A 27,767-nucleotide genomic window follows, 5' to 3' on the forward strand; every position below is an offset into this window, starting at 1 on the left:
GCCATTTTGCAGAGTTGTAAAACTTTCACAATCCATAACAACATTTCTTACCATGGAATCAATTATTACATTCCAATATTTGATTTCAATGTTACAGATGATAAAAGTGGAATAATACTGGAAAAATTCCTGATAAAATACCGGAGTGACTCCTCATATTTGAAATAGGACTTCTAGCCAAATGTGGCATTTAGAATACTCAGACATGTCTATTTTTGCCACTTTGACAATCCATAGCAACATTTCTTTCCATGGAATCAATTATTTCACTCCACCATGTGATTTCATTGTTACAGATGATAAAAGTGGAATAATACTGGAAAAAATATTGATAAAATGCTGGAGTGACTCCTCTTATTTCAAACAGGACTTCTAGCCAAAATTGGCATTTGGAAGACACAGACATGGTTATTCTTGCCTTTAGACAGACAGGTTGTGAATATCTGACAAACTTTTTGAAATTTGTAACAATGGAAAAAAAAATTCAATCCACCACTTGAACCCATTGTTACCGATAATAATTGAAGAAATATGTCTGTGACATTCTTATGTGTCTCACTCAACCAAGAATCCAACTGTCAATCAGTAATAACAAGCTTTGAACTCCTACTTGGTATTAACCACTATCTTGTCTGCTACTTTTCTGCCATCAACCTGTATGTGTTAAAATATAGAGAATTGTTACATCAAAGATTGTATTATCTATTACAATATTTTATTCTCCAAGCAGTAAAAGCAAAAGGAAAATTACTACCAACAGGGGCTCTGTGGCGCAATGGATAGCGCATTGGACTTCTAGTATGTTGTAGTTATTCAAAGGTTGTGGGTTCGAGTCCCACCAGAGTCATTGCATGAATTCACTTGCAAACTTTTAATATTCACATACATCTGGATGTAACTTACAGATTGTAGGTTTGAATCCTAACAAAAATGTAGAAATGGGCTTTTCTACCTAATAATCCTCAAATTGGGTAGCACAAAATACTGGAATAATTCCTGATACTTGAAAGAGTATTTGTAGGCTTAATAGCCAGTTGGAAGACTCAGTCATGTCTTTTAGTGCCATTTTGCAGAGTTGTAAAACTTTCACAATCCATAACAACATTTCTTACCATGGAATCAATTATTACATTCCAATATTTGATTTCAATGTTACAGATGATAAAAGTGGAATAATACTGGAAAAATTCCTGATAAAATACCGGAGTGACTCCTCATATTTGAAATAGGACTTCTAGCCAAATGTGGCATTTAGAATACTCAGACATGTCTATTTTTGCCACTTTGACAATCCATAGCAACATTTCTTTCCATGGAATCAATTATTTCACTCCACCATGTGATTTCATTGTTACAGATGATAAAAGTGGAATAATACTGGAAAAAATATTGATAAAATGCTGGAGTGACTCCTCTTATTTCAAACAGGACTTCTAGCCAAAATTGGCATTTGGAAGACACAGACATGGTTATTCTTGCCATTAGACAGACAGGTTGTGAATATCTGACAAACTTTTTGAAATTTGTAACAATGGAAAAAAAAATTCAATCCACCACTTGAACCCATTGTTACCGATAATAATTGAAGAAATATGTCTGTGACATTCTTATGTGTCTCACTCAACCAAGAATCCAACTGTCAATCAGTAATAACAAGCTTTGAACTCATACTCGGTATCAACCACTATCTTGTCTGCTACTTTTCTGCCATCAACCTGTATGTGTTAAAATATAGAGAATTGTTACATCAAAGATTGTATTATCTATTACAATATTTTATTCTCCAAGCAGTAAAAGCAAAGGGAAAATTACTACCAACAGGGGCTCTGTGGCGCAATGGATAGCGCATTGGATTTCTAGTATGTTGTAGTTATTCAAAGGTTGTGGGTTCGAGTCCCACCAGAGTCATTGCATAAATTCACTTGCAAACTTTTAATATTCACATACGTCTGGATGTAATTTACAGATTGTAGGTTTGAATCCTAACAAAAATGTAGAAATGGGCTTTTCTACCTAATAATCCTCAAATTGGGTAGCACAAAATACTGGAATAATTCCTGATACTTGAAATAGTATTTGTAGGCTTAATAGCCAGTTGGAAGACTCAGTCATGTCTTTTAGTGCCATTTTGCAGAATTGTAAAACTTTCACAATCCATAACAACATTTCTTACCATGGAATCAATTATTACATTCCAATATTTGATTTCAATGTTACAGATGATAAAAGTGGAATAATACTGGAAAAATTCCTGATAAAATACCAGAGTGACTCCTCATATTTGAAATAGGACTTCTAGCCAAATGTGGCATTTAGAATACTCAGACATGTCTATTTTTGCCACTTTGACAAACCATAGCAACATTTCTTTCCATGGAATCAATTATTTCACTCCACCATGTGATTTCATTGTTACAGATGATAAAAGTGGAATAATACTGGAAAAAATATTGATAAAATGCTGGAGTGACTCCTCTTATTTCAAACAGGACTTCTAGCCAAAATTGGCATTTGGAAGACACAGACATGGTTATTCTTGCCTTTAGACAGACAGGTTGTGAATATCTGACAAACTTTTTGAAATTTGTAACAATGGAAAAAAAAATTCAATCCACCACTTGAACCCATTGTTACCGATAATAATTGAAGAAATATGTCTGTGACATTCTTATGTGTCTCACTCAACCAAGAATCCAACTGTCAATCAGTAATAACAAGCTTTGAACTCATACTCGGTACCAACCACTATCTTGTCTGCTACTTTTCTGCCATCAACCTGTATGTGTTAAAATATAGAGAATTGTTACATCAAAGATTGTATTATCTATTACAATATTTTATTCTCCAAGCAGTAAAAGCAAAGGGAAAATTACTACCAACAGGGGCTCTGTGGCGCAATGGATAGCGCATTGGACTTCTAGTATGTTGTAGTTATTCAAAGGTTGTGGGTTCGAGTCCCACCAGAGTCATTGCATGAATTCACTTGCAAACTTTTAATATTCACATGGGCTTTTCTACCTAATAATCCTCAAATTGGGTAGCACAAAATACTGGAATAATTCCTGATACTTGAAATAGTATTTATAGGCTTAATAGCCAGTTGGAAGACTCAGTGATGTCTTTTAGTGCCATTTTGCAGAGTTGTAAAACTTTCACAATCCATAACAACATTTCTTACCATGGAATCAATTATTACATTCCAATATTTGATTTCAATGTTACAGATGATAAAAGTGGAATAATACTGGAAAAATTCCTGATAAAATACCGGAGTGACTCCTCATATTTGAAATAGGACTTCTAGCCAAATGTGTCATTTAGAATACTCAGACATGTCTATTTTTGCCACTTTGACAATCCATAGCAACATTTCTTTCCATGGAATCAATTATTTCACTCCACCATGTGATTTCATTGTTACAGATGATAAAAGTGGAATAATACTGGAAAAAATATTGATAAAATGCTGGAGTGACTCCTCTTATTTCTAACAGGACTTCTAGCCAAAATTGGCATTTGGAAGACACAGACATGGTTATTCTTGCCATTAGACAGACAGGTTGTGAATATCTGACAAACTTTTTGAAATTTGTAACAATGGAAAAAAAAATTCAATCCACCACTTGAACCCATTGTTACCGATAATAATTGAAGAAATATGTCTGTGACATTCTTATGTGTCTCACTCAACCAAGAATCCAACTGTCAATCAGTAATAACAAGCTTTGAACTCATACTCGGTATCAACCACTATCTTGTCTGCTACTTTTCTGCCATCAACCTGTATGTGTTAAAATATAGAGAATTGTTACATCAAAGATTGTATTATCTATTACAATATTTTATTCTCCAAGCAGTAAAAGCAAATGGAAAATTACTACCAACAGGGGCTCTGTGGCGCAATGGATAGCGCATTGGACTTCTAGTATGTTGTAGTTATTCAAAGGTTGTGGGTTCGAGTCCCACCAGAGTCATTGCATAAATTCACTTGCAAACTTTTAATATTCACATACGTCTGGATGTAATTTACAGATTGTAGGTTTGAATCCTAACAAAAATGTAGAAATGGGCTTTTCTACCTAATAATCCTCAAATTGGGTAGCACAAAATACTGGAATAATTCCTGATACTTGAAATAGTATTTGTAGGCTTAATAGCCAGTTGGAAGACTCAGTCATGTCTTTTAGTGCCATTTTGCAGAATTGTAAAACTTTCACAATCCATAACAACATTTCTTACCATGGAATCAATTATTACATTCCAATATTTGATTTCAATGTTACAGATGATAAAAGTGGAATAATACTGGAAAAATTCCTGATAAAATACCGGAGTGACTCCTCATATTTGAAATAGGACTTCTAGCCAAATGTGGCATTTAGAATACTCAGACATGTCTATTTTTGCCACTTTGACAATCCATAGCAACATTTCTTTCCATGGAATCAATTATTTCACTCCACCATGTGATTTCATTGTTACAGATGATAAAAGTGGAATAATACTGGAAAAAATATTGATAAAATGCTGGAGTGACTCCTCTTATTTCAAACAGGACTTCTAGCCAAAATTGGCATTTGGAAGACACAGACATGGTTATTTTTGCCATTAGACAGATAGGTTGTGAATATCTGACAAACTTTTTGAAATTTGTAACAATGGAAAAAAAAATTCAATCCACCACTTGAACCCATTGTTACCGATAATAATTGAAGAAATATGTCTGTGACATTCTTATGTGTCTCACTCAACCAAGAATCCAACTGTCAATCAGTAATAACAAGCTTTGAACTCCTACTTGGTACTAACCACTATCTTGTCTGCTACTTTTCTGCCATCAACCTGTATGTGTTAAAATATAGAGAATTGTTACATCAAAGATTGTATTATCTATTACAATATTTTATTCTCCAAGCAGTAAAAGCAAAAGGAAAATTACTACCAACAGGGGCTCTGTGGCGCAATGGATAGCGCATTGGACTTCTAGTATGTTGTAGTTATTCAAAGGTTGTGGGTTCAAGTCCCACCAGAGTCATTGCATGAATTCACTTGCAAACTTTTAATATTCACATACGTCTGGATGTAACTTACAGATTGTAGGTTTGAATCCTAACAAAAATGTAGAAATGGGCTTTTCTACCTAATAATCCTCAAATTGGGTAGCACAAAATACTGGAATAATTCCTGATACTTGAAAGAGTATTTGTAGGCTTAATAGCCAGTTGGAAGACTCAGTCATGTCTTTTAGTGCCATTTTGCAGAGTTGTAAAACTTTCACAATCCATAACAACATTTCTTACCATGGAATCAATTATTACATTCCAATATTTGATTTCAATGTTACAGATGATAAAAGTGGAATAATACTGGAAAAATTCCTGATAAAATACCGGAGTGACTCCTCATATTTGAAATATTACTTCTAGCCAAATGTGGCATTTAGAATACTCAGACATGTCTATTTTTGCCACTTTGACAATCCATAGCAACAATTCATTCCATGGAATCAATTATTTCACTCCACCATGTGATTTCATTGTTACAGATGATAAAAGTGGAATAATACTGGAAAAAATATTGATAAAATGCTGGAGTGACTCCTCTTATTTCAAACAGGACTTCTAGCCAAAATTGGCATTTGGAAGACACAGACATGGTTATTTTTGCCATTAGACAGACAGGTTGTGAATATCTGACAAACTTTTTGAAATTTGTAACAATGGAAAAAAAAATTCAATCCACCACTTGAACCCATTGTTACCGATAATAATTGAAGAAATATGTCTGTGACATTCTTCTGTGTCTCACTCAACCAAGAATCCAACTGTCAATCAGTAATAACAAGCTTTGAACTCCTACTTGGTACTAACCACTATCTTGTCTGCTACTTTTCTGCCATCAACCTGTATGTGTTAAAATATAGAGAATTGTTACATCAAAGATTGTATTATCTATTACAATATTTTATTCTCCAAGCAGTAAAAGCAAAAGGAAAATTACTACCAACAGGGGCTCTGTGGCGCAATGGATAGCGCATTGGACTTCTAGTATGTTGTAGTTATTCAAAGGTTGTGGGTTCGAGTCCCACCAGAGTCATTGCATGAATTCACTTGCAAACTTTTAATATTCACATACGTCTGGATGTAACTTACAGATTGTAGGTTTGAATCCTAACAAAAATGTAGAAATGGGCTTTTCTACCTAATAATCCTCAAATTGGGTAGCACAAAATACTGGAATAATTCCTGATACTTGAAAGAGTATTTGTAGGCTTAATAGCCAGTTGGAAGACTCAGTCATGTCTTTTAGTGCCATTTTGCAGAGTTGTAAAACTTTCACAATCCATAACAACATTTCTTACCATGGAATCAATTATTACATTCCAATATTTGATTTCAATGTTACAGATGATAAAAGTGGAATAATACTGGAAAAATTCCTGATAAAATACCGGAGTGACTCCTCATATTTGAAATATTACTTCTAGCCAAATGTGGCATTTAGAATACTCAGACATGTCTATTTTTGCCACTTTGACAATCCATAGCAACAATTCATTCCATGGAATCAATTATTTCACTCCACCATGTGATTTCATTGTTACAGATGATAAAAGTGGAATAATACTGGAAAAAATATTGATAAAATGCTGGAGTGACTCCTCTTATTTCAAACAGGACTTCTAGCCAAAATTGGCATTTGGAAGACACAGACATGGTTATTTTTGCCATTAGACAGACAGGTTGTGAATATCTGACAAACTTTTTGAAATTTGTAACAATGGAAAAAAAAATTCAATCCACCACTTGAACCCATTGTTACCGATAATAATTGAAGAAATATGTCTGTGACATTCTTCTGTGTCTCACTCAACCAAGAATCCAACTGTCAATCAGTAATAACAAGCTTTGAACTCCTACTTGGTACTAACCACTATCTTGTCTGCTACTTTTCTGCCATCAACCTGTATGTGTTAAAATATAGAGAATTGTTACATCAAAGATTGTATTATCTATTACAATATTTTATTCTCCAAGCAGTAAAAGCAAAAGGAAAATTACTACCAACAGGGGCTCTGTGGCGCAATGGATAGCGCATTGGACTTCTAGTATGTTGTAGTTGTTCAAAGGTTGTGGGTTCGAGTCCCACCAGAGTCATTGCATGAATTCACTTGCAAACTTTTAATATTCACATACGTCTGGATGTAACTTACAGATTGTAGGTTTGAATCCTAACAAAAATGTAGAAATGGGCTTTTCTACCTAATAATCCTCAAATTGGGTAGCACAAAATACTGGAATAATTCCTGATACTTGAAAGAGTATTTGTAGGCTTAATAGCCAGTTGGAAGACTCAGTCATGTCTTTTAGTGCCATTTTGCAGAGTTGTAAAACTTTCACAATCCATAACAACATTTCTTACCATGGAATCAATTATTACATTCCAATATTTGATTTCAATGTTACAGATGATAAAAGTGGAATAATACTGGAAAAATTCCTGATAAAATACCGGAGTGACTCCTCATATTTGAAATAGGACTTCTAGCCAAATGTGGCATTTAGAATACTCAGACATGTCTATTTTTGCCACTTTGACAATCCATAGCAACATTTCTTTCCATGGAATCAATTATTTCACTCCACCATGTGATTTCATTGTTACAGATGATAAAAGTGGAATAATACTGGAAAAAATATTGATAAAATGCTGGAGTGATTCCTCTTATTTCAAACAGGACTTCTAGCCAAAATTGGCATTTGGAAGACACAGACATGGTTATTCTTGGCATTAGACAGACAGGTTGTGAATATCTGACAAACTTTTTGAAATTTGTAACAATGGAAAAAAAAATTCAATCCACCACTTGAACCCATTGTTACCGATAATAATTGAAGAAATATGTCTGTGACATTCTTATGTGTCTCACTCAACCAAGAATCCAACTGTCAATCAGTAATAACAAGCTTTGAACTCATACTCGGTATCAACCACTATCTTGTCTGCTACTTTTCTGCCATCAACCTGTATGTGTTAAAATATAGAGAATTGTTACATCAAAGATTGTATTATCTATTACAATATTATATTCTCCAAGCAGTAAAAGCAAATGGAAAATTACTACCAACAGGGGCTCTGTGGCGCAATGGATAGCGCATTGGACTTCTAGTATGTTGTAGTTATTCAAAGGTTGTGGGTTCGAGTCCCACCAGAGTCATTGCATAAATTCACTTGCAAAACTTTTAATATTCACATACGTCTGGATGTAATTTACAGATTGTAGGTTTGAATCCTAACAAAAATGTAGAAATGGGCTTTTCTACCTAATAATCCTCAAATTGGGTAGCACAAGATACTGGAATAATTCCTGATACTTGAAAGAGTATTTGTAGGCTTAATAGCCAGTTGGAAGACTCAGTCATGTCTTTTAGTGCCATTTTGCAGAGTTGTAAAACTTTCACAATCCATAACAACATTTCTTACCATGGAATCAATTATTACATTCCAATATTTGATTTCAATGTTACAGATGATAAAAGTGGAATAATACTGGAAAAATTCCTGATAAAATACCGGAGTGACTCCTCATATTTGAAATAGGACTTCTAGCCAAATGTGGCATTTAGAATACTCAGACATGTCTATTTTTGCCACTTTGACAATCCATAGCAACATTTCTTTCCATGGAATCAATTATTTCACTCCACCATGTGATTTCATTGTTACAGATGATAAAAGTGGAATAATACTTGAAAAAATATTGATAAAATGCTGGAGTGACTCCTCTTATTTCAAACAGGACTTCTAGCCAAAATTGGCATTTGGAAGACACAGACATGGTTATTTTTGCCATTAGACAGACAGGTTGTGAATATCTGACAAACTTTTTGAAATTTGTAACAATGGAAAAAAAAATTCAATCCACCACTTGAACCCATTGTTACCGATAATAATTGAAGAAATATGTCTGTGACATTCTTATGTGTCTCACTCAACCAAGAATCCAACTGTCAATCAGTAATAACAAGCTTTGAACTCCTACTTGGTACTAACCACTATCTTGTCTGCTACTTTTCTGCCATCAACCTGTATGTGTTAAAATATAGAGAATTGTTACATCAAAGATTGTATTATCTATTACAATATTTTATTCTCCAAGCAGTAAAAGCAAAAGGAAAATTACTACCAACAGGGGCTCTGTGGCGCAATGGATAGCGCATTGGACTTCTAGTATGTTGTAGTTATTCAAAGGTTGTGGGTTCAAGTCCCACCAGAGTCATTGCATGAATTCACTTGCAAACTTTTAATATTCACATACGTCTGGATGTAACTTACAGATTGTAGGTTTGAATCCTAACAAAAATGTAGAAATGGGCTTTTCTACCTAATAATCCTCAAATTGGGTAGCACAAAATACTGGAATAATTCCTGATACTTGAAAGAGTATTTGTAGGCTTAATAGCCAGTTGGAAGACTCAGTCATGTCTTTTAGTGCCATTTTGCAGAGTTGTAAAACTTTCACAATCCATAACAACATTTCTTACCATGGAATCAATTATTACATTCCAATATTTGATTTCAATGTTACAGATGATAAAAGTGGAATAATACTGGAAAAATTCCTGATAAAATACCGGAGTGACTCCTCATATTTGAAATATTACTTCTAGCCAAATGTGGCATTTAGAATACTCAGACATGTCTATTTTTGCCACTTTGACAATCCATAGCAACAATTCATTCCATGGAATCAATTATTTCACTCCACCATGTGATTTCATTGTTACAGATGATAAAAGTGGAATAATACTGGAAAAAATATTGATAAAATGCTGGAGTGACTCCTCTTATTTCAAACAGGACTTCTAGCCAAAATTGGCATTTGGAAGACACAGACATGGTTATTTTTGCCATTAGACAGACAGGTTGTGAATATCTGACAAACTTTTTGAAATTTGTAACAATGGAAAAAAAAATTCAATCCACCACTTGAACCCATTGTTACCGATAATAATTGAAGAAATATGTCTGTGACATTCTTCTGTGTCTCACTCAACCAAGAATCCAACTGTCAATCAGTAATAACAAGCTTTGAACTCCTACTTGGTACTAACCACTATCTTGTCTGCTACTTTTCTGCCATCAACCTGTATGTGTTAAAATATAGAGAATTGTTACATCAAAGATTGTATTATCTATTACAATATTTTATTCTCCAAGCAGTAAAAGCAAAAGGAAAATTACTACCAACAGGGGCTCTGTGGCGCAATGGATAGCGCATTGGACTTCTAGTATGTTGTAGTTATTCAAAGGTTGTGGGTTCAAGTCCCACCAGAGTCATTGCATGAATTCACTTGCAAACTTTTAATATTCACATACGTCTGGATGTAACTTACAGATTGTAGGTTTGAATCCTAACAAAAATGTAGAAATGGGCTTTTCTACCTAATAATCCTCAAATTGGGTAGCACAAAATACTGGAATAATTCCTGATACTTGAAAGAGTATTTGTAGGCTTAATAGCCAGTTGGAAGACTCAGTCATGTCTTTTAGTGCCATTTTGCAGAGTTGTAAAACTTTCACAATCCATAACAACATTTCTTACCATGGAATCAATTATTACATTCCAATATTTGATTTCAATGTTACAGATGATAAAAGTGGAATAATACTGGAAAAATTCCTGATAAAATACCGGAGTGACTCCTCATATTTGAAATATTACTTCTAGCCAAATGTGGCATTTAGAATACTCAGACATGTCTATTTTTGCCACTTTGACAATCCATAGCAACAATTCATTCCATGGAATCAATTATTTCACTCCACCATGTGATTTCATTGTTACAGATGATAAAAGTGGAATAATACTGGAAAAAATATTGATAAAATGCTGGAGTGACTCCTCTTATTTCAAACAGGACTTCTAGCCAAAATTGGCATTTGGAAGACACAGACATGGTTATTTTTGCCATTAGACAGACAGGTTGTGAATATCTGACAAACTTTTTGAAATTTGTAACAATGGAAAAAAAAATTCAATCCACCACTTGAACCCATTGTTACCGATAATAATTGAAGAAATATGTCTGTGACATTCTTCTGTGTCTCACTCAACCAAGAATCCAACTGTCAATCAGTAATAACAAGCTTTGAACTCCTACTTGGTACTAACCACTATCTTGTCTGCTACTTTTCTGCCATCAACCTGTATGTGTTAAAATATAGAGAATTGTTACATCAAAGATTGTATTATCTATTACAATATTTTATTCTCCAAGCAGTAAAAGCAAAAGGAAAATTACTACCAACAGGGGCTCTGTGGCGCAATGGATAGCGCATTGGACTTCTAGTATGTTGTAGTTATTCAAAGGTTGTGGGTTCGAGTCCCACCAGAGTCATTGCATGAATTCACTTGCAAACTTTTAATATTCACATACGTCTGGATGTAACTTACAGATTGTAGGTTTGAATCCTAACAAAAATGTAGAAATGGGCTTTTCTACCTAATAATCCTCAAATTGGGTAGCACAAAATACTGGAATAATTCCTGATACTTGAAAGAGTATTTGTAGGCTTAATAGCCAGTTGGAAGACTCAGTCATGTCTTTTAGTGCCATTTTGCAGAGTTGTAAAACTTTCACAATCCATAACAACATTTCTTACCGTGGAATCAATTATTACATTCCAATATTTGATTTCAATGTTACAGATGATAAAAGTGGAATAATACTGGAAAAATTCCTGATAAAATACCGGAGTGACTCCTCATATTTGAAATAGGACTTCTAGCCAAATGTGGCATTTAGAATACTCAGACATGTCTATTTTTGCCACTTTGACAATCCATAGCAACAATTCATTCCATGGAATCAATTATTTCACTCCACCATGTGATTTCATTGTTACAGATGATAAAAGTGGAATAATACTGGAAAAAATATTGATAAAATGCTGGAGTGACTCCTCTTATTTCAAACAGGACTTCTAGCCAAAATTGGCATTTGGAAGACACAGACATGGTTATTTTTGCCATTAGACAGACAGGTTGTGAATATCTGACAAACTTTTTGAAATTTGTAACAATGGAAAAAAAAATTCAATCCACCACTTGAACCCATTGTTACCGATAATAATTGAAGAAATATGTCTGTGACATTCTTCTGTGTCTCACTCAACCAAGAATCCAACTGTCAATCAGTAATAACAAGCTTTGAACTCCTACTTGGTACTAACCACTATCTTGTCTGCTACTTTTCTGCCATCAACCTGTATGTGTTAAAATATAGAGAATTGTTACATCAAAGATTGTATTATCTATTACAATATTTTATTCTCCAAGCAGTAAAAGCAAAAGGAAAATTACTACCAACAGGGGCTCTGTGGCGCAATGGATAGCGCATTGGACTTCTAGTATGTTGTAGTTATTCAAAGGTTGTGGGTTCGAGTCCCACCAGAGTCATTGCATGAATTCACTTGCAAACTTTTAATATTCACATACGTCTGGATGTAACTTACAGATTGTAGGTTTGAATCCTAACAAAAATGTAGAAATGGGCTTTTCTACCTAATAATCCTCAAATTGGGTAGCACAAAATACTGGAATAATTCCTGATACTTGAAAGAGTATTTGTAGGCTTAATAGCCAGTTGGAAGACTCAGTCATGTCTTTTAGTGCCATTTTGCAGAGTTGTAAAACTTTCACAATCCATAACAACATTTCTTACCATGGAATCAATTATTACATTCCAATATTTGATTTCAATGTTACAGATGATAAAAGTGGAATAATACTGGAAAAATTCCTGATAAAATACCGGAGTGACTCCTCATATTTGAAATATTACTTCTAGCCAAATGTGGCATTTAGAATACTCAGACATGTCTATTTTTGCCACTTTGACAATCCATAGCAACAATTCATTCCATGGAATCAATTATTTCACTCCACCATGTGATTTCATTGTTACAGATGATAAAAGTGGAATAATACTGGAAAAAATATTGATAAAATGCTGGAGTGACTCCTCTTATTTCAAACAGGACTTCTAGCCAAAATTGGCATTTGGAAGACACAGACATGGTTATTTTTGCCATTAGACAGACAGGTTGTGAATATCTGACAAACTTTTTGAAATTTGTAACAATGGAAAAAAAAATTCAATCCACCACTTGAACCCATTGTTACCGATAATAATTGAAGAAATATGTCTGTGACATTCTTCTGTGTCTCACTCAACCAAGAATCCAACTGTCAATCAGTAATAACAAGCTTTGAACTCCTACTTGGTACTAACCACTATCTTGTCTGCTACTTTTCTGCCATCAACCTGTATGTGTTAAAATATAGAGAATTGTTACATCAAAGATTGTATTATCTATTACAATATTTTATTCTCCAAGCAGTAAAAGCAAAAGGAAAATTACTACCAACAGGGCCTCTGTGGCGCAATGGATAGCGCATTGGACTTCTAGTATGTTGTAGTTATTCAAAGGTTGTGGGTTCGAGTCCCACCAGAGTCATTGCATGAATTCACTTGCAAACTTTTAATATTCACATACATCTGGATGTAACTTACAGATTGTAGGTTTGAATCCTAACAAAAATGTAGAAATGGGCTTTTCTACCTAATAATCCTCAAATTGGGTAGCACAAAATACTGGAATAATTCCTGATACTTGAAAGAGTATTTGTAGGCTTAATAGCCAGTTGGAAGACTCAGTCATGTCTTTTAGTGCCATTTTGCAGAGTTGTAAAACTTTCACAATCCATAACAACATTTCTTACCGTGGAATCAATTATTACATTCCAATATTTGATTTCAATGTTACAGATGATAAAAGTGGAATAATACTGGAAAAATTCCTGATAAAATACCGGAGTGACTCCTCATATTTGAAATAGGACTTCTAGCCAAATGTGGCATTTAGAATACTCAGACATGTCTATTTTTGCCACTTTGACAATCCATAGCAACAATTCATTCCATGGAATCAATTATTTCACTCCACCATGTGATTTCATTGTTACAGATGATAAAAGTGGAATAATACTGGAAAAAATATTGATAAAATGCTGGAGTGACTCCTCTTATTTCAAACAGGACTTCTAGCCAAAATTGGCATTTGGAAGACACAGACATGGTTATTTTTGCCATTAGACAGACAGGTTGTGAATATCTGACAAACTTTTTGAAATTTGTAACAATGGAAAAAAAAATTCAATCCACCACTTGAACCCATTGTTACCGATAATAATTGAAGAAATATGTCTGTGACATTCTTCTGTGTCTCACTCAACCAAGAATCCAACTGTCAATCAGTAATAACAAGCTTTGAACTCCTACTTGGTACTAACCACTATCTTGTCTGCTACTTTTCTGCCATCAACCTGTATGTGTTAAAATATAGAGAATTGTTACATCAAAGATTGTATTATCTATTACAATATTTTATTCTCCAAGCAGTAAAAGCAAAAGGAAAATTACTACCAACAGGGGCTCTGTGGCGCAATGGATAGCGCATTGGACTTCTAGTATGTTGTAGTTATTCAAAGGTTGTGGGTTCGAGTCCCACCAGAGTCATTGCATGAATTCACTTGCAAACTTTTAATATTCACATACGTCTGGATGTAACTTACAGATTGTAGGTTTGAATCCTAACAAAAATGTAGAAATGGGCTTTTCTACCTAATAATCCTCAAATTGGGTAGCACAAAATACTGGAATAATTCCTGATACTTGAAAGAGTATTTGTAGGCTTAATAGCCAGTTGGAAGACTCAGTCATGTCTTTTAGTGCCATTTTGCAGAGTTGTAAAACTTTCACAATCCATAACAACATTTCTTACCGTGGAATCAATTATTACATTCCAATATTTGATTTCAATGTTACAGATGATAAAAGTGGAATAATACTGGAAAAATTCCTGATAAAATACCGGAGTGACTCCTCATATTTGAAATAGGACTTCTAGCCAAATGTGGCATTTAGAATACTCAGACATGTCTATTTTTGCCACTTTGACAATCCATAGCAACAATTCATTCCATGGAATCAATTATTTCACTCCACCATGTGATTTCATTGTTACAGATGATAAAAGTGGAATAATACTGGAAAAAATATTGATAAAATGCTGGAGTGACTCCTCTTATTTCAAACAGGACTTCTAGCCAAAATTGGCATTTGGAAGACACAGACATGGTTATTTTTGCCATTAGACAGACAGGTTGTGAATATCTGACAAACTTTTTGAAATTTGTAACAATGGAAAAAAAAATTCAATCCACCACTTGAACCCATTGTTACCGATAATAATTGAAGAAATATGTCTGTGACATTCTTCTGTGTCTCACTCAACCAAGAATCCAACTGTCAATCAGTAATAACAAGCTTTGAACTCCTACTTGGTACTAACCACTATCTTGTCTGCTACTTTTCTGCCATCAACCTGTATGTGTTAAAATATAGAGAATTGTTACATCAAAGATTGTATTATCTATTACAATATTTTATTCTCCAAGCAGTAAAAGCAAAAGGAAAATTACTACCAACAGGGGCTCTGTGGCGCAATGGATAGCGCATTGGACTTCTAGTATGTTGTAGTTATTCAAAGGTTGTGGGTTCGAGTCCCACCAGAGTCATTGCATGAATTCACTTGCAAACTTTTAATATTCACATACGTCTGGATGTAACTTACAGATTGTAGGTTTGAATCCTAACAAAAATGTAGAAATGGGCTTTTCTACCTAATAATCCTCAAATTGGGTAGCACAAAATACTGGAATAATTCCTGATACTTGAAAGAGTATTTGTAGGCTTAATAGCCAGTTGGAAGACTCAGTCATGTCTTTTAGTGCCATTTTGCAGAGTTGTAAAACTTTCACAATCCATAACAACATTTCTTACCGTGGAATCAATTATTACATTCCAATATTTGATTTCAATGTTACAGATGATAAAAGTGGAATAATACTGGAAAAATTCCTGATAAAATACCGGAGTGACTCCTCATATTTGAAATAGGACTTCTAGCCAAATGTGGCATTTAGAATACTCAGACATGTCTATTTTTGCCACTTTGACAATCCATAGCAACAATTCATTCCATGGAATCAATTATTTCACTCCACCATGTGATTTCATTGTTACAGATGATAAAAGTGGAATAATACTGGAAAAAATATTGATAAAATGCTGGAGTGACTCCTCTTATTTCAAACAGGACTTCTAGCCAAAATTGGCATTTGGAAGACACAGACATGGTTATTTTTGCCATTAGACAGACAGGTTGTGAATATCTGACAAACTTTTTGAAATTTGTAACAATGGAAAAAAAAATTCAATCCACCACTTGAACCCATTGTTACCGATAATAATTGAAGAAATATGTCTGTGACATTCTTCTGTGTCTCACTCAACCAAGAATCCAACTGTCAATCAGTAATAACAAGCTTTGAACTCCTACTTGGTACTAACCACTATCTTGTCTGCTACTTTTCTGCCATCAACCTGTATGTGTTAAAATATAGAGAATTGTTACATCAAAGATTGTATTATCTATTACAATATTTTATTCTCCAAGCAGTAAAAGCAAAAGGAAAATTACTACCAACAGGGGCTCTGTGGCGCAATGGATAGCGCATTGGACTTCTAGTATGTTGTAGTTATTCAAAGGTTGTGGGTTCGAGTCCCACCAGAGTCATTGCATGAATTCACTTGCAAACTTTTAATATTCACATACGTCTGGATGTAACTTACAGATTGTAGGTTTGAATCCTAACAAAAATGTAGAAATGGGCTTTTCTACCTAATAATCCTCAAATTGGGTAGCACAAAATACTGGAATAATTCCTGATACTTGAAAGAGTATTTGTAGGCTTAATAGCCAGTTGGAAGACTCAGTCATGTCTTTTAGTGCCATTTTGCAGAGTTGTAAAACTTTCACAATCCATAACAACATTTCTTACCATGGAATCAATTATTACATTCCAATATTTGATTTCAATGTTACAGATGATAAAAGTGGAATAATACTGGAAAAATTCCTGATAAAATACCGGAGTGACTCCTCATATTTGAAATATTACTTCTAGCCAAATGTGGCATTTAGAATACTCAGACATGTCTATTTTTGCCACTTTGACAATCCATAGCAACAATTCATTCCATGGAATCAATTATTTCACTCCACCATGTGATTTCATTGTTACAGATGATAAAAGTGGAATAATACTGGAAAAAATATTGATAAAATGCTGGAGTGACTCCTCTTATTTCAAACAGGACTTCTAGCCAAATTTGGCATTTGGAAGACACAGACATGGTTATTTTTGCCATTAGACAGACAGGTTGTGAATATCTGACAAACTTTTTGAAATTTGTAACAATGGAAAAAAAAATTCAATCCACCACTTGAACCCATTGTTACCGATAATAATTGAAGAAATATGTCTGTGACATTCTTCTGTGTCTCACTCAACCAAGAATCCAACTGTCAATCAGTAATAACAAGCTTTGAACTCCTACTTGGTACTAACCACTATCTTGTCTGCTACTTTTCTGCCATCAACCTGTATGTGTTAAAATATAGAGAATTGTTACATCAAAGATTGTATTATCTATTACAATATTTTATTCTCCAAGCAGTAAAAGCAAAAGGAAAATTACTACCAACAGGGGCTCTGTGGCGCAATGGATAGCGCATTGGACTTCTAGTATGTTGTAGTTATTCAAAGGTTGTGGGTTCGAGTCCCACCAGAGTCATTGCATGAATTCACTTGCAAACTTTTAATATTCACATACGTCTGGATGTAACTTACAGATTGTAGGTTTGAATCCTAACAAAAATGTAGAAATGGGCTTTTCTACCTAATAATCCTCAAATTGGGTAGCACAAAATACTGGAATAATTCCTGATACTTGAAAGAGTATTTGTAGGCTTAATAGCCAGTTGGAAGACTCAGTCATGTCTTTTAGTGCCATTTTGCAGAGTTGTAAAACTTTCACAATCCATAACAACATTTCTTACCATGGAATCAATTATTACATTCCAATATTTGATTTCAATGTTACAGATGATAAAAGTGGAATAATACTGGAAAAATTCCTGATAAAATACCGGAGTGACTCCTCATATTTGAAATAGGACTTCTAGCCAAATGTGGCATTTAGAATACTCAGACATGTCTATTTTTGCCACTTTGACAATCCATAGCAACAATTCATTCCATGGAATCAATTATTTCACTCCACCATGTGATTTCATTGTTACAGATGATAAAAGTGGAATAATACTGGAAAAAATATTGATAAAATGCTGGAGTGACTCCTCTTATTTCAAACAGGACTTCTAGCCAAAATTGGCATTTGGAAGACACAGACATGGTTATTTTTGCCATTAGACAGACAGGTTGTGAATATCTGACAAACTTTTTGAAATTTGTAACAATGGAAAAAAAAATTCAATCCACCACTTGAACCCATTGTTACCGATAATAATTGAAGAAATATGTCTGTGACATTCTTCTGTGTCTCACTCAACCAAGAATCCAACTGTCAATCAGTAATAACAAGCTTTGAACTCCTACTTGGTACTAACCACTATCTTGTCTGCTACTTTTCTGCCATCAACCTGTATGTGTTAAAATATAGAGAATTGTTACATCAAAGATTGTATTATCTATTACAATATTTTATTCTCCAAGCAGTAAAAGCAAAAGGAAAATTACTACCAACAGGGGCTCTGTGGCGCAATGGATAGCGCATTGGACTTCTAGTATGTTGTAGTTATTCAAAGGTTGTGGGTTCAAGTCCCACCAGAGTCATTGCATGAATTCACTTGCAAACTTTTAATATTCACATACGTCTGGATGTAACTTACAGATTGTAGGTTTGAATCCTAACAAAAATGTAGAAATGGGCTTTTCTACCTAATAATCCTCAAATTGGGTAGCACAAAATACTGGAATAATTCCTGATACTTGAAAGAGTATTTGTAGGCTTAATAGCCAGTTGGAAGACTCAGTCGTGTCTTTTAGTGCCATTTTGCAGAGTTGTAAAACTTTCACAATCCATAACAACATTTCTTACCATGGAATCAATTATTACATTCCAATATTTGATTTCAATGTTACAGATGATAAAAGTGGAATAATACTGGAAAAATTCCTGATAAAATACCGGAGTGACTCCTCATATTTGAAATATTACTTCTAGCCAAATGTGGCATTTAGAATACTCAGACATGTCTATTTTTGCCACTTTGACAATCCATAGCAACAATTCATTCCATGGAATCAATTATTTCACTCCACCATGTGATTTCATTGTTACAGATGATAAAAGTGGAATAATACTGGAAAAAATATTGATAAAATGCTGGAGTGACTCCTCTTATTTCAAACAGGACTTCTAGCCAAAATTGGCATTTGGAAGACACAGACATGGTTATTTTTGCCATTAGACAGACAGGTTGTGAATATCTGACAAACTTTTTGAAATTTGTAACAATGGAAAAAAAAATTCAATCCACCACTTGAACCCATTGTTACCGATAATAATTGAAGAAATATGTCTGTGACATTCTTCTGTGTCTCACTCAACCAAGAATCCAACTGTCAATCAGTAATAACAAGCTTTGAACTCCTACTTGGTACTAACCACTATCTTGTCTGCTACTTTTCTGCCATCAACCTGTATGTGTTAAAATATAGAGAATTGTTACATCAAAGATTGTATTATCTATTACAATATTTTATTCTCCAAGCAGTAAAAGCAAAAGGAAAATTACTACCAACAGGGGCTCTGTGGCGCAATGGATAGCACATTGGACTTCTAGTATGTTGTAGTTATTCAAAGGTTGTGGGTTCGAGTCCCACCAGAGTCATTGCATGAATTCACTTGCAAACTTTTAATATTCACATACGTCTGGATGTAACTTACAGATTGTAGGTTTGAATCCTAACAAAAATGTAGAAATGGGCTTTTCTACCTAATAATCCTCAAATTGGGTAGCACAAAATACTGGAATAATTCCTGATACTTGAAAGAGTATTTGTAGGCTTAATAGCCAGTTGGAAGACTCAGTCATGTCTTTTAGTGCCATTTTGCAGAGTTGTAAAACTTTCACAATCCATAACAACATTTCTTACCATGGAATCAATTATTACATTCCAATATTTGATTTCAATGTTACAGATGATAAAAGTGGAATAATACTGGAAAAATTCCTGATAAAATACCGGAGTGACTCCTCATATTTGAAATATTACTTCTAGCCAAATGTGGCATTTAGAATACTCAGACATGTCTATTTTTGCCACTTTGACAATCCATAGCAACAATTCATTCCATGGAATCAATTATTTCACTCCACCATGTGATTTCATTGTTACAGATGATAAAAGTGGAATAATACTGGAAAAAATATTGATAAAATGCTGGAGTGACTCCTCTTATTTCAAACAGGACTTCTAGCCAAAATTGGCATTTGGAAGACACAGACATGGTTATTTTTGCCATTAGACAGACAGGTTGTGAATATCTGACAAACTTTTTGAAATTTGTAACAATGGAAAAAAAAATTCAATCCACCACTTGAACCCATTGTTACCGATAATAATTGAAGAAATATGTCTGTGACATTCTTCTGTGTCTCACTCAACCAAGAATCCAACTGTCAATCAGTAATAACAAGCTTTGAACTCCTACTTGGTACTAACCACTATCTTGTCTGCTACTTTTCTGCCATCAACCTGTATGTGTTAAAATATAGAGAATTGTTACATCAAAGATTGTATTATCTATTACAATATTTTATTCTCCAAGCAGTAAAAGCAAAAGGAAAATTACTACCAACAGGGGCTCTGTGGCGCAATGGATAGCACATTGGACTTCTAGTATATTGTAGTTATTCAAAGGTTGTGGGTTCGAGTCCCACCAGAGTCATTGCATGAATTCACTTGCAAACTTTTAATATTCACATACGTCTGGATGTAACTTACAGATTGTAGGTTTGAATCCTAACAAAAATGTAGAAATGGGCTTTTCTACCTAATAATCCTCAAATTGGGTAGCACAAAATACTGGAATAATTCCTGATACTTGAAAGAGTATTTGTAGGCTTAATAGCCAGTTGGAAGACTCAGTCATGTCTTTTAGTGCCATTTTGCAGAGTTGTAAAACTTTCACAATCCATAACAACATTTCTTACCATGGAATCAATTATTACATTCCAATATTTGATTTCAATGTTACAGATGATAAAAGTGGAATAATACTGGAAAAATTCCTGATAAAATACCGGAGTGACTCCTCATATTTGAAATATTACTTCTAGCCAAATGTGGCATTTAGAATACTCAGACATGTCTATTTTTGCCACTTTGACAATCCATAGCAACAATTCATTCCATGGAATCAATTATTTCACTCCACCATGTGATTTCATTGTTACAGATGATAAAAGTGGAATAATACTGGAAAAAATATTGATAAAATGCTGGAGTGACTCCTCTTATTTCAAACAGGACTTCTAGCCAAAATTGGCATTTGGAAGACACAGACATGGTTATTTTTGCCATTAGACAGACAGGTTGTGAATATCTGACAAACTTTTTGAAATTTGTAACAATGGAAAAAAAAATTCAATCCACCACTTGAACCCATTGTTACCGATAATAATTGAAGAAATATGTCTGTGACATTCTTCTGTGTCTCACTCAACCAAGAATCCAACTGTCAATCAGTAATAACAAGCTTTGAACTCCTACTTGGTACTAACCACTATCTTGTCTGCTACTTTTCTGCCATCAACCTGTATGTGTTAAAATATAGAGAATTGTTACATCAAAGATTGTATTATCTATTACAATATTTTATTCTCCAAGCAGTAAAAGCAAAAGGAAAATTACTACCAACAGGGGCTCTGTGGCGCAATGGATAGCACATTGGACTTCTAGTATATTGTAGTTATTCAAAGGTTGTGGGTTCGAGTCCCACCAGAGTCATTGCATGAATTCACTTGCAAACTTTTAATATTCACATACGTCTGGATGTAACTTACAGATTGTAGGTTTGAATCCTAACAAAAATGTAGAAATGGGCTTTTCTACCTAATAATCCTCAAATTGGGTAGCACAAAATACTGGAATAATTCCTGATACTTGAAAGAGTATTTGTAGGCTTAATAGCCAGTTGGAAGACTCAGTCATGTCTTTTAGTGCCATTTTGCAGAGTTGTAAAACTTTCACAATCCATAACAACATTTCTTACCATGGAATCAATTATTACATTCCAATATTTGATTTCAATGTTACAGATGATAAAAGTGGAATAATACTGGAAAAATTCCTGATAAAATACCGGAGTGACTCCTCATATTTGAAATATTACTTCTAGCCAAATGTGGCATTTAGAATACTCAGACATGTCTATTTTTGCCACTTTGACAATCCATAGCAACAATTCATTCCATGGAATCAATTATTTCACTCCACCATGTGATTTCATTGTTACAGATGATAAAAGTGGAATAATACTGGAAAAAATATTGATAAAATGCTGGAGTGACTCCTCTTATTTCAAACAGGACTTCTAGCCAAAATTGGCATTTGGAAGACACAGACATGGTTATTTTTGCCATTAGACAGACAGGTTGTGAATATCTGACAAACTTTTTGAAATTTGTAACAATGGAAAAAAAAATTCAATCCACCACTTGAACCCATTGTTACCGATAATAATTGAAGAAATATGTCTGTGACATTCTTCTGTGTCTCACTCAACCAAGAATCCAACTGTCAATCAGTAATAACAAGCTTTGAACTCCTACTTGGTACTAACCACTATCTTGTCTGCTACTTTTCTGCCATCAACCTGTATGTGTTAAAATATAGAGAATTGTTACATCAAAGATTGTATTATCTATTACAATATTTTATTCTCCAAGCAGTAAAAGCAAAAGGAAAATTACTACCAACAGGGGCTCTGTGGCGCAATGGATAGCGCATTGGACTTCTAGTATGTTGTAGTTATTCAAAGGTTGTGGGTTCAAGTCCCACCAGAGTCATTGCATGAATTCACTTGCAAACTTTTAATATTCACATACGTCTGGATGTAACTTACAGATTGTAGGTTTGAATCCTAACAAAAATGTAGAAATGGGCTTTTCTACCTAATAATCCTCAAATTGGGTAGCACAAAATACTGGAATAATTCCTGATACTTGAAAGAGTATTTGTAGGCTTAATAGCCAGTTGGAAGACTCAGTCATGTCTTTTAGTGCCATTTTGCAGAGTTGTAAAACTTTCACAATCCATAACAACATTTCTTACCATGGAATCAATTATTACATTCCAATATTTGATTTCAATGTTACAGATGATAAAAGTGGAATAATACTGGAAAAATTCCTGATAAAATACCGGAGTGACTCCTCATATTTGAAATATTACTTCTAGCCAAATGTGGCATTTAGAATACTCAGACATGTCTATTTTTGCCACTTTGACAATCCATAGCAACAATTCATTCCATGGAATCAATTATTTCACTCCACCATGTGATTTCATTGTTACAGATGATAAAAGTGGAATAATACTGGAAAAAATATTGATAAAATGCTGGAGTGACTCCTCTTATTTCAAACAGGACTTCTAGCCAAAATTGGCATTTGGAAGACACAGACATGGTTATTTTTGCCATTAGACAGACAGGTTGTGAATATCTGACAAACTTTTTGAAATTTGTAACAATGGAAAAAAAAATTCAATCCACCACTTGAACCCATTGTTACCGATAATAATTGAAGAAATATGTCTGTGACATTCTTCTGTGTCTCACTCAACCAAGAATCCAACTGTCAATCAGTAATAACAAGCTTTGAACTCCTACTTGGTACTAACCACTATCTTGTCTGCTACTTTTCTGCCATCAACCTGTATGTGTTAAAATATAGAGAATTGTTACATCAAAGATTGTATTATCTATTACAATATTTTATTCTCCAAGCAGTAAAAGCAAAAGGAAAATTACTACCAACAGGGGCTCTGTGGCGCAATGGATAGCGCATTGGACTTCTAGTATGTTGTAGTTATTCAAAGGTTGTGGGTTCGAGTCCCACCAGAGTCATTGCATGAATTCACTTGCAAACTTTTAATATTCACATACGTCTGGATGTAACTTACAGATTGTAGGTTTGAATCCTAACAAAAATGTAGAAATGGGCTTTTCTACCTAATAATCCTCAAATTGGGTAGCACAAAATACTGGAATAATTCCTGATACTTGAAAGAGTATTTGTAGGCTTAATAGCCAGTTGGAAGACTCAGTCATGTCTTTTAGTGCCATTTTGCAGAGTTGTAAAACTTTCACAATCCATAACAACATTTCTTACCATGGAATCAATTATTACATTCCAATATTTGATTTCAATGTTACAGATGATAAAAGTGGAATAATACTGGAAAAATTCCTGATAAAATACCGGAGTGACTCCTCATATTTGAAATATTACTTCTAGCCAAATGTGGCATTTAGAATACTCAGACATGTCTATTTTTGCCACTTTGACAATCCATAGCAACAATTCATTCCATGGAATCAATTATTTCACTCCACCATGTGATTTCATTGTTACAGATGATAAAAGTGGAATAATACTGGAAAAAATATTGATAAAATGCTGGAGTGACTCCTCTTATTTCAAACAGGACTTCTAGCCAAAATTGGCATTTGGAAGACACAGACATGGTTATTTTTGCCATTAGACAGACAGGTTGTGAATATCTGACAAACTTTTTGAAATTTGTAACAATGGAAAAAAAAATTCAATCCACCACTTGAACCCATTGTTACCGATAATAATTGAAGAAATATGTCTGTGACATTCTTCTGTGTCTCACTCAACCAAGAATCCAACTGTCAATCAGTAATAACAAGCTTTGAACTCCTACTTGGTACTAACCACTATCTTGTCTGCTACTTTTCTGCCATCAACCTGTATGTGTTAAAATATAGAGAATTGTTACATCAAAGATTGTATTATCTATTACAATATTTTATTCTCCAAGCAGTAAAAGCAAAAGGAAAATTACTACCAACAGGGGCTCTGTGGCGCAATGGATAGCACATTGGACTTCTAGTATGTTGTAGTTATTCAAAGGTTGTGGGTTCGAGTCCCACCAGAGTCATTGCATGAATTCACTTGCAAACTTTTAATATTCACATACGTCTGGATGTAACTTACAGATTGTAGGTTTGAATCCTAACAAAAATGTAGAAATGGGCTTTTCTACCTAATAATCCTCAAATTGGGTAGCACAAAATACTGGAATAATTCCTGATACTTGAAAGAGTATTTGTAGGCTTAATAGCCAGTTGGAAGACTCAGTCATGTCTTTTAGTGCCATTTTGCAGAGTTGTAAAACTTTCACAATCCATAACAACATTTCTTACCATGGAATCAATTATTACATTCCAATATTTGATTTCAATGTTACAGATGATAAAAGTGGAATAATACTGGAAAAATTCCTGATAAAATACCGGAGTGACTCCTCATATTTGAAATATTACTTCTAGCCAAATGTGGCATTTAGAATACTCAGACATGTCTATTTTTGCCACTTTGACAATCCATAGCAACAATTCATTCCATGGAATCAATTATTTCACTCCACCATGTGATTTCATTGTTACAGATGATAAAAGTGGAATAATACTGGAAAAAATATTGATAAAATGCTGGAGTGACTCCTCTTATTTCAAACAGGACTTCTAGCCAAAATTGGCATTTGGAAGACACAGACATGGTTATTTTTGCCATTAGACAGACAGGTTGTGAATATCTGACAAACTTTTTGAAATTTGTAACAATGGAAAAAAAAATTCAATCCACCACTTGAACCCATTGTTACCGATAATAATTGAAGAAATATGTCTGTGACATTCTTCTGTGTCTCACTCAACCAAGAATCCAACTGTCAATCAGTAATAACAAGCTTTGAACTCCTACTTGGTACTAACCACTATCTTGTCTGCTACTTTTCTGCCATCAACCTGTATGTGTTAAAATATAGAGAATTGTTACATCAAAGATTGTATTATCTATTACAATATTTTATTCTCCAAGCAGTAAAAGCAAAAGGAAAATTACTACCAACAGGGGCTCTGTGGCGCAATGGATAGCACATTGGACTTCTAGTATATTGTAGTTATTCAAAGGTTGTGGGTTCGAGTCCCACCAGAGTCATTGCATGAATTCACTTGCAAACTTTTAATATTCACATACGTCTGGATGTAACTTACAGATTGTAGGTTTGAATCCTAACAAAAATGTAGAAATGGGCTTTTCTACCTAATAATCCTCAAATTGGGTAGCACAAAATACTGGAATAATTCCTGATACTTGAAAGAGTATTTGTAGGCTTAATAGCCAGTTGGAAGACTCAGTCATGTCTTTTAGTGCCATTTTGCAGAGTTGTAAAACTTTCACAATCCATAACAACATTTCTTACCATGGAATCAATTATTACATTCCAATATTTGATTTCAATGTTACAGATGATAAAAGTGGAATAATACTGGAAAAATTCCTGATAAAATACCGGAGTGACTCCTCATATTTGAAATATTACTTCTAGCCAAATGTGGCATTTAGAATACTCAGACATGTCTATTTTTGCCACTTTGACAATCCATAGCAACAATTCATTCCATGGAATCAATTATTTCACTCCACCATGTGATTTCATTGTTACAGATGATAAAAGTGGAATAATACTGGAAAAAATATTGATAAAATGCTGGAGTGACTCCTCTTATTTCAAACAGGACTTCTAGCCAAAATTGGCATTTGGAAGACACAGACATGGTTATTTTTGCCATTAGACAGACAGGTTGTGAATATCTGACAAACTTTTTGAAATTTGTAACAATGGAAAAAAAAATTCAATCCACCACTTGAACCCATTGTTACCGATAATAATTGAAGAAATATGTCTGTGACATTCTTCTGTGTCTCACTCAACCAAGAATCCAACTGTCAATCAGTAATAACAAGCTTTGAACTCCTACTTGGTACTAACCACTATCTTGTCTGCTACTTTTCTGCCATCAACCTGTATGTGTTAAAATATAGAGAATTGTTACATCAAAGATTGTATTATCTATTACAATATTTTATTCTCCAAGCAGTAAAAGCAAAAGGAAAATTACTACCAACAGGGGCTCTGTGGCGCAATGGATAGCGCATTGGACTTCTAGTATGTTGTAGTTATTCAAAGGTTGTGGGTTCAAGTCCCACCAGAGTCATTGCATGAATTCACTTGCAAACTTTTAATATTCACATACGTCTGGATGTAACTTACAGATTGTAGGTTTGAATCCTAACAAAAATGTAGAAATGGGCTTTTCTACCTAATAATCCTCAAATTGGGTAGCACAAAATACTGGAATAATTCCTGATACTTGAAAGAGTATTTGTAGGCTTAATAGCCAGTTGGAAGACTCAGTCATGTCTTTTAGTGCCATTTTGCAGAGTTGTAAAACTTTCACAATCCATAACAACATTTCTTACCATGGAATCAATTATTACATTCCAATATTTGATTTCAATGTTACAGATGATAAAAGTGGAATAATACTGGAAAAATTCCTGATAAAATACCGGAGTGACTCCTCATATTTGAAATATTACTTCTAGCCAAATGTGGCATTTAGAATACTCAGACATGTCTATTTTTGCCACTTTGACAATCCATA

General features: G+C 34.1%; 26 non-coding genes across 26 annotated transcripts; all 26 read left to right on the top strand.

Moving 5' to 3' along the window:
- Nucleotides 1–761: 761 nt before the first annotated feature.
- On the top strand, nucleotides 762–847 carry TRNAR-UCU (transfer RNA arginine (anticodon UCU)). Its single transcript is given in 2 exon segments — nucleotides 762–798; nucleotides 812–847. It is a non-coding gene; the product is annotated as a tRNA-Arg (tRNA).
- A 975-nt stretch (nucleotides 848–1,822) lies between these two features.
- Nucleotides 1,823–1,908, top strand: TRNAR-UCU (transfer RNA arginine (anticodon UCU)). Its single transcript is given in 2 exon segments — nucleotides 1,823–1,859; nucleotides 1,873–1,908. It is a non-coding gene; the product is annotated as a tRNA-Arg (tRNA).
- A 975-nt stretch (nucleotides 1,909–2,883) lies between these two features.
- On the top strand, nucleotides 2,884–2,969 carry TRNAR-UCU (transfer RNA arginine (anticodon UCU)). Its single transcript is given in 2 exon segments — nucleotides 2,884–2,920; nucleotides 2,934–2,969. It is a non-coding gene; the product is annotated as a tRNA-Arg (tRNA).
- A 919-nt stretch (nucleotides 2,970–3,888) lies between these two features.
- On the top strand, nucleotides 3,889–3,974 carry TRNAR-UCU (transfer RNA arginine (anticodon UCU)). Its single transcript is given in 2 exon segments — nucleotides 3,889–3,925; nucleotides 3,939–3,974. It is a non-coding gene; the product is annotated as a tRNA-Arg (tRNA).
- A 975-nt stretch (nucleotides 3,975–4,949) lies between these two features.
- TRNAR-UCU (transfer RNA arginine (anticodon UCU)) lies at nucleotides 4,950–5,035 on the top strand. Its single transcript is given in 2 exon segments — nucleotides 4,950–4,986; nucleotides 5,000–5,035. It is a non-coding gene; the product is annotated as a tRNA-Arg (tRNA).
- A 975-nt stretch (nucleotides 5,036–6,010) lies between these two features.
- On the top strand, nucleotides 6,011–6,096 carry TRNAR-UCU (transfer RNA arginine (anticodon UCU)). The gene is given in 2 exon segments: nucleotides 6,011–6,047; nucleotides 6,061–6,096. It is a non-coding gene; the product is annotated as a tRNA-Arg (tRNA).
- A 975-nt stretch (nucleotides 6,097–7,071) lies between these two features.
- On the top strand, nucleotides 7,072–7,157 carry TRNAR-UCU (transfer RNA arginine (anticodon UCU)). Its single transcript is given in 2 exon segments — nucleotides 7,072–7,108; nucleotides 7,122–7,157. It is a non-coding gene; the product is annotated as a tRNA-Arg (tRNA).
- A 975-nt stretch (nucleotides 7,158–8,132) lies between these two features.
- Nucleotides 8,133–8,218, top strand: TRNAR-UCU (transfer RNA arginine (anticodon UCU)). Its single transcript is given in 2 exon segments — nucleotides 8,133–8,169; nucleotides 8,183–8,218. It is a non-coding gene; the product is annotated as a tRNA-Arg (tRNA).
- A 976-nt stretch (nucleotides 8,219–9,194) lies between these two features.
- On the top strand, nucleotides 9,195–9,280 carry TRNAR-UCU (transfer RNA arginine (anticodon UCU)). The gene is given in 2 exon segments: nucleotides 9,195–9,231; nucleotides 9,245–9,280. It is a non-coding gene; the product is annotated as a tRNA-Arg (tRNA).
- A 975-nt stretch (nucleotides 9,281–10,255) lies between these two features.
- Nucleotides 10,256–10,341, top strand: TRNAR-UCU (transfer RNA arginine (anticodon UCU)). Its single transcript is given in 2 exon segments — nucleotides 10,256–10,292; nucleotides 10,306–10,341. It is a non-coding gene; the product is annotated as a tRNA-Arg (tRNA).
- Nucleotides 10,342–11,316: 975 nt separating this feature from the next.
- Nucleotides 11,317–11,402, top strand: TRNAR-UCU (transfer RNA arginine (anticodon UCU)). The gene is given in 2 exon segments: nucleotides 11,317–11,353; nucleotides 11,367–11,402. It is a non-coding gene; the product is annotated as a tRNA-Arg (tRNA).
- A 975-nt stretch (nucleotides 11,403–12,377) lies between these two features.
- On the top strand, nucleotides 12,378–12,463 carry TRNAR-UCU (transfer RNA arginine (anticodon UCU)). Its single transcript is given in 2 exon segments — nucleotides 12,378–12,414; nucleotides 12,428–12,463. It is a non-coding gene; the product is annotated as a tRNA-Arg (tRNA).
- Nucleotides 12,464–13,437: 974 nt separating this feature from the next.
- On the top strand, nucleotides 13,438–13,524 carry TRNAR-UCU (transfer RNA arginine (anticodon UCU)). Its single transcript is given in 2 exon segments — nucleotides 13,438–13,475; nucleotides 13,489–13,524. It is a non-coding gene; the product is annotated as a tRNA-Arg (tRNA).
- Nucleotides 13,525–14,499: 975 nt separating this feature from the next.
- Nucleotides 14,500–14,585, top strand: TRNAR-UCU (transfer RNA arginine (anticodon UCU)). The gene is given in 2 exon segments: nucleotides 14,500–14,536; nucleotides 14,550–14,585. It is a non-coding gene; the product is annotated as a tRNA-Arg (tRNA).
- A 975-nt stretch (nucleotides 14,586–15,560) lies between these two features.
- TRNAR-UCU (transfer RNA arginine (anticodon UCU)) lies at nucleotides 15,561–15,646 on the top strand. Its single transcript is given in 2 exon segments — nucleotides 15,561–15,597; nucleotides 15,611–15,646. It is a non-coding gene; the product is annotated as a tRNA-Arg (tRNA).
- Nucleotides 15,647–16,621: 975 nt separating this feature from the next.
- On the top strand, nucleotides 16,622–16,707 carry TRNAR-UCU (transfer RNA arginine (anticodon UCU)). Its single transcript is given in 2 exon segments — nucleotides 16,622–16,658; nucleotides 16,672–16,707. It is a non-coding gene; the product is annotated as a tRNA-Arg (tRNA).
- Nucleotides 16,708–17,682: 975 nt separating this feature from the next.
- On the top strand, nucleotides 17,683–17,768 carry TRNAR-UCU (transfer RNA arginine (anticodon UCU)). Its single transcript is given in 2 exon segments — nucleotides 17,683–17,719; nucleotides 17,733–17,768. It is a non-coding gene; the product is annotated as a tRNA-Arg (tRNA).
- Nucleotides 17,769–18,743: 975 nt separating this feature from the next.
- On the top strand, nucleotides 18,744–18,829 carry TRNAR-UCU (transfer RNA arginine (anticodon UCU)). The gene is given in 2 exon segments: nucleotides 18,744–18,780; nucleotides 18,794–18,829. It is a non-coding gene; the product is annotated as a tRNA-Arg (tRNA).
- A 975-nt stretch (nucleotides 18,830–19,804) lies between these two features.
- On the top strand, nucleotides 19,805–19,890 carry TRNAR-UCU (transfer RNA arginine (anticodon UCU)). Its single transcript is given in 2 exon segments — nucleotides 19,805–19,841; nucleotides 19,855–19,890. It is a non-coding gene; the product is annotated as a tRNA-Arg (tRNA).
- Nucleotides 19,891–20,865: 975 nt separating this feature from the next.
- On the top strand, nucleotides 20,866–20,951 carry TRNAR-UCU (transfer RNA arginine (anticodon UCU)). The gene is given in 2 exon segments: nucleotides 20,866–20,902; nucleotides 20,916–20,951. It is a non-coding gene; the product is annotated as a tRNA-Arg (tRNA).
- A 975-nt stretch (nucleotides 20,952–21,926) lies between these two features.
- Nucleotides 21,927–22,012, top strand: TRNAR-UCU (transfer RNA arginine (anticodon UCU)). The gene is given in 2 exon segments: nucleotides 21,927–21,963; nucleotides 21,977–22,012. It is a non-coding gene; the product is annotated as a tRNA-Arg (tRNA).
- A 975-nt stretch (nucleotides 22,013–22,987) lies between these two features.
- TRNAR-UCU (transfer RNA arginine (anticodon UCU)) lies at nucleotides 22,988–23,073 on the top strand. Its single transcript is given in 2 exon segments — nucleotides 22,988–23,024; nucleotides 23,038–23,073. It is a non-coding gene; the product is annotated as a tRNA-Arg (tRNA).
- A 975-nt stretch (nucleotides 23,074–24,048) lies between these two features.
- TRNAR-UCU (transfer RNA arginine (anticodon UCU)) lies at nucleotides 24,049–24,134 on the top strand. The gene is given in 2 exon segments: nucleotides 24,049–24,085; nucleotides 24,099–24,134. It is a non-coding gene; the product is annotated as a tRNA-Arg (tRNA).
- A 975-nt stretch (nucleotides 24,135–25,109) lies between these two features.
- TRNAR-UCU (transfer RNA arginine (anticodon UCU)) lies at nucleotides 25,110–25,195 on the top strand. Its single transcript is given in 2 exon segments — nucleotides 25,110–25,146; nucleotides 25,160–25,195. It is a non-coding gene; the product is annotated as a tRNA-Arg (tRNA).
- A 975-nt stretch (nucleotides 25,196–26,170) lies between these two features.
- TRNAR-UCU (transfer RNA arginine (anticodon UCU)) lies at nucleotides 26,171–26,256 on the top strand. The gene is given in 2 exon segments: nucleotides 26,171–26,207; nucleotides 26,221–26,256. It is a non-coding gene; the product is annotated as a tRNA-Arg (tRNA).
- Nucleotides 26,257–27,231: 975 nt separating this feature from the next.
- TRNAR-UCU (transfer RNA arginine (anticodon UCU)) lies at nucleotides 27,232–27,317 on the top strand. Its single transcript is given in 2 exon segments — nucleotides 27,232–27,268; nucleotides 27,282–27,317. It is a non-coding gene; the product is annotated as a tRNA-Arg (tRNA).
- Nucleotides 27,318–27,767: the final 450 nt, after the last annotated feature.

This window comes from Mixophyes fleayi, chromosome 3 (genome assembly GCF_038048845.1).
Source record: "Mixophyes fleayi isolate aMixFle1 chromosome 3, aMixFle1.hap1, whole genome shotgun sequence".
In the NCBI taxonomy this organism is placed as follows: domain Eukaryota; kingdom Metazoa; phylum Chordata; class Amphibia; order Anura; family Limnodynastidae; genus Mixophyes; species Mixophyes fleayi.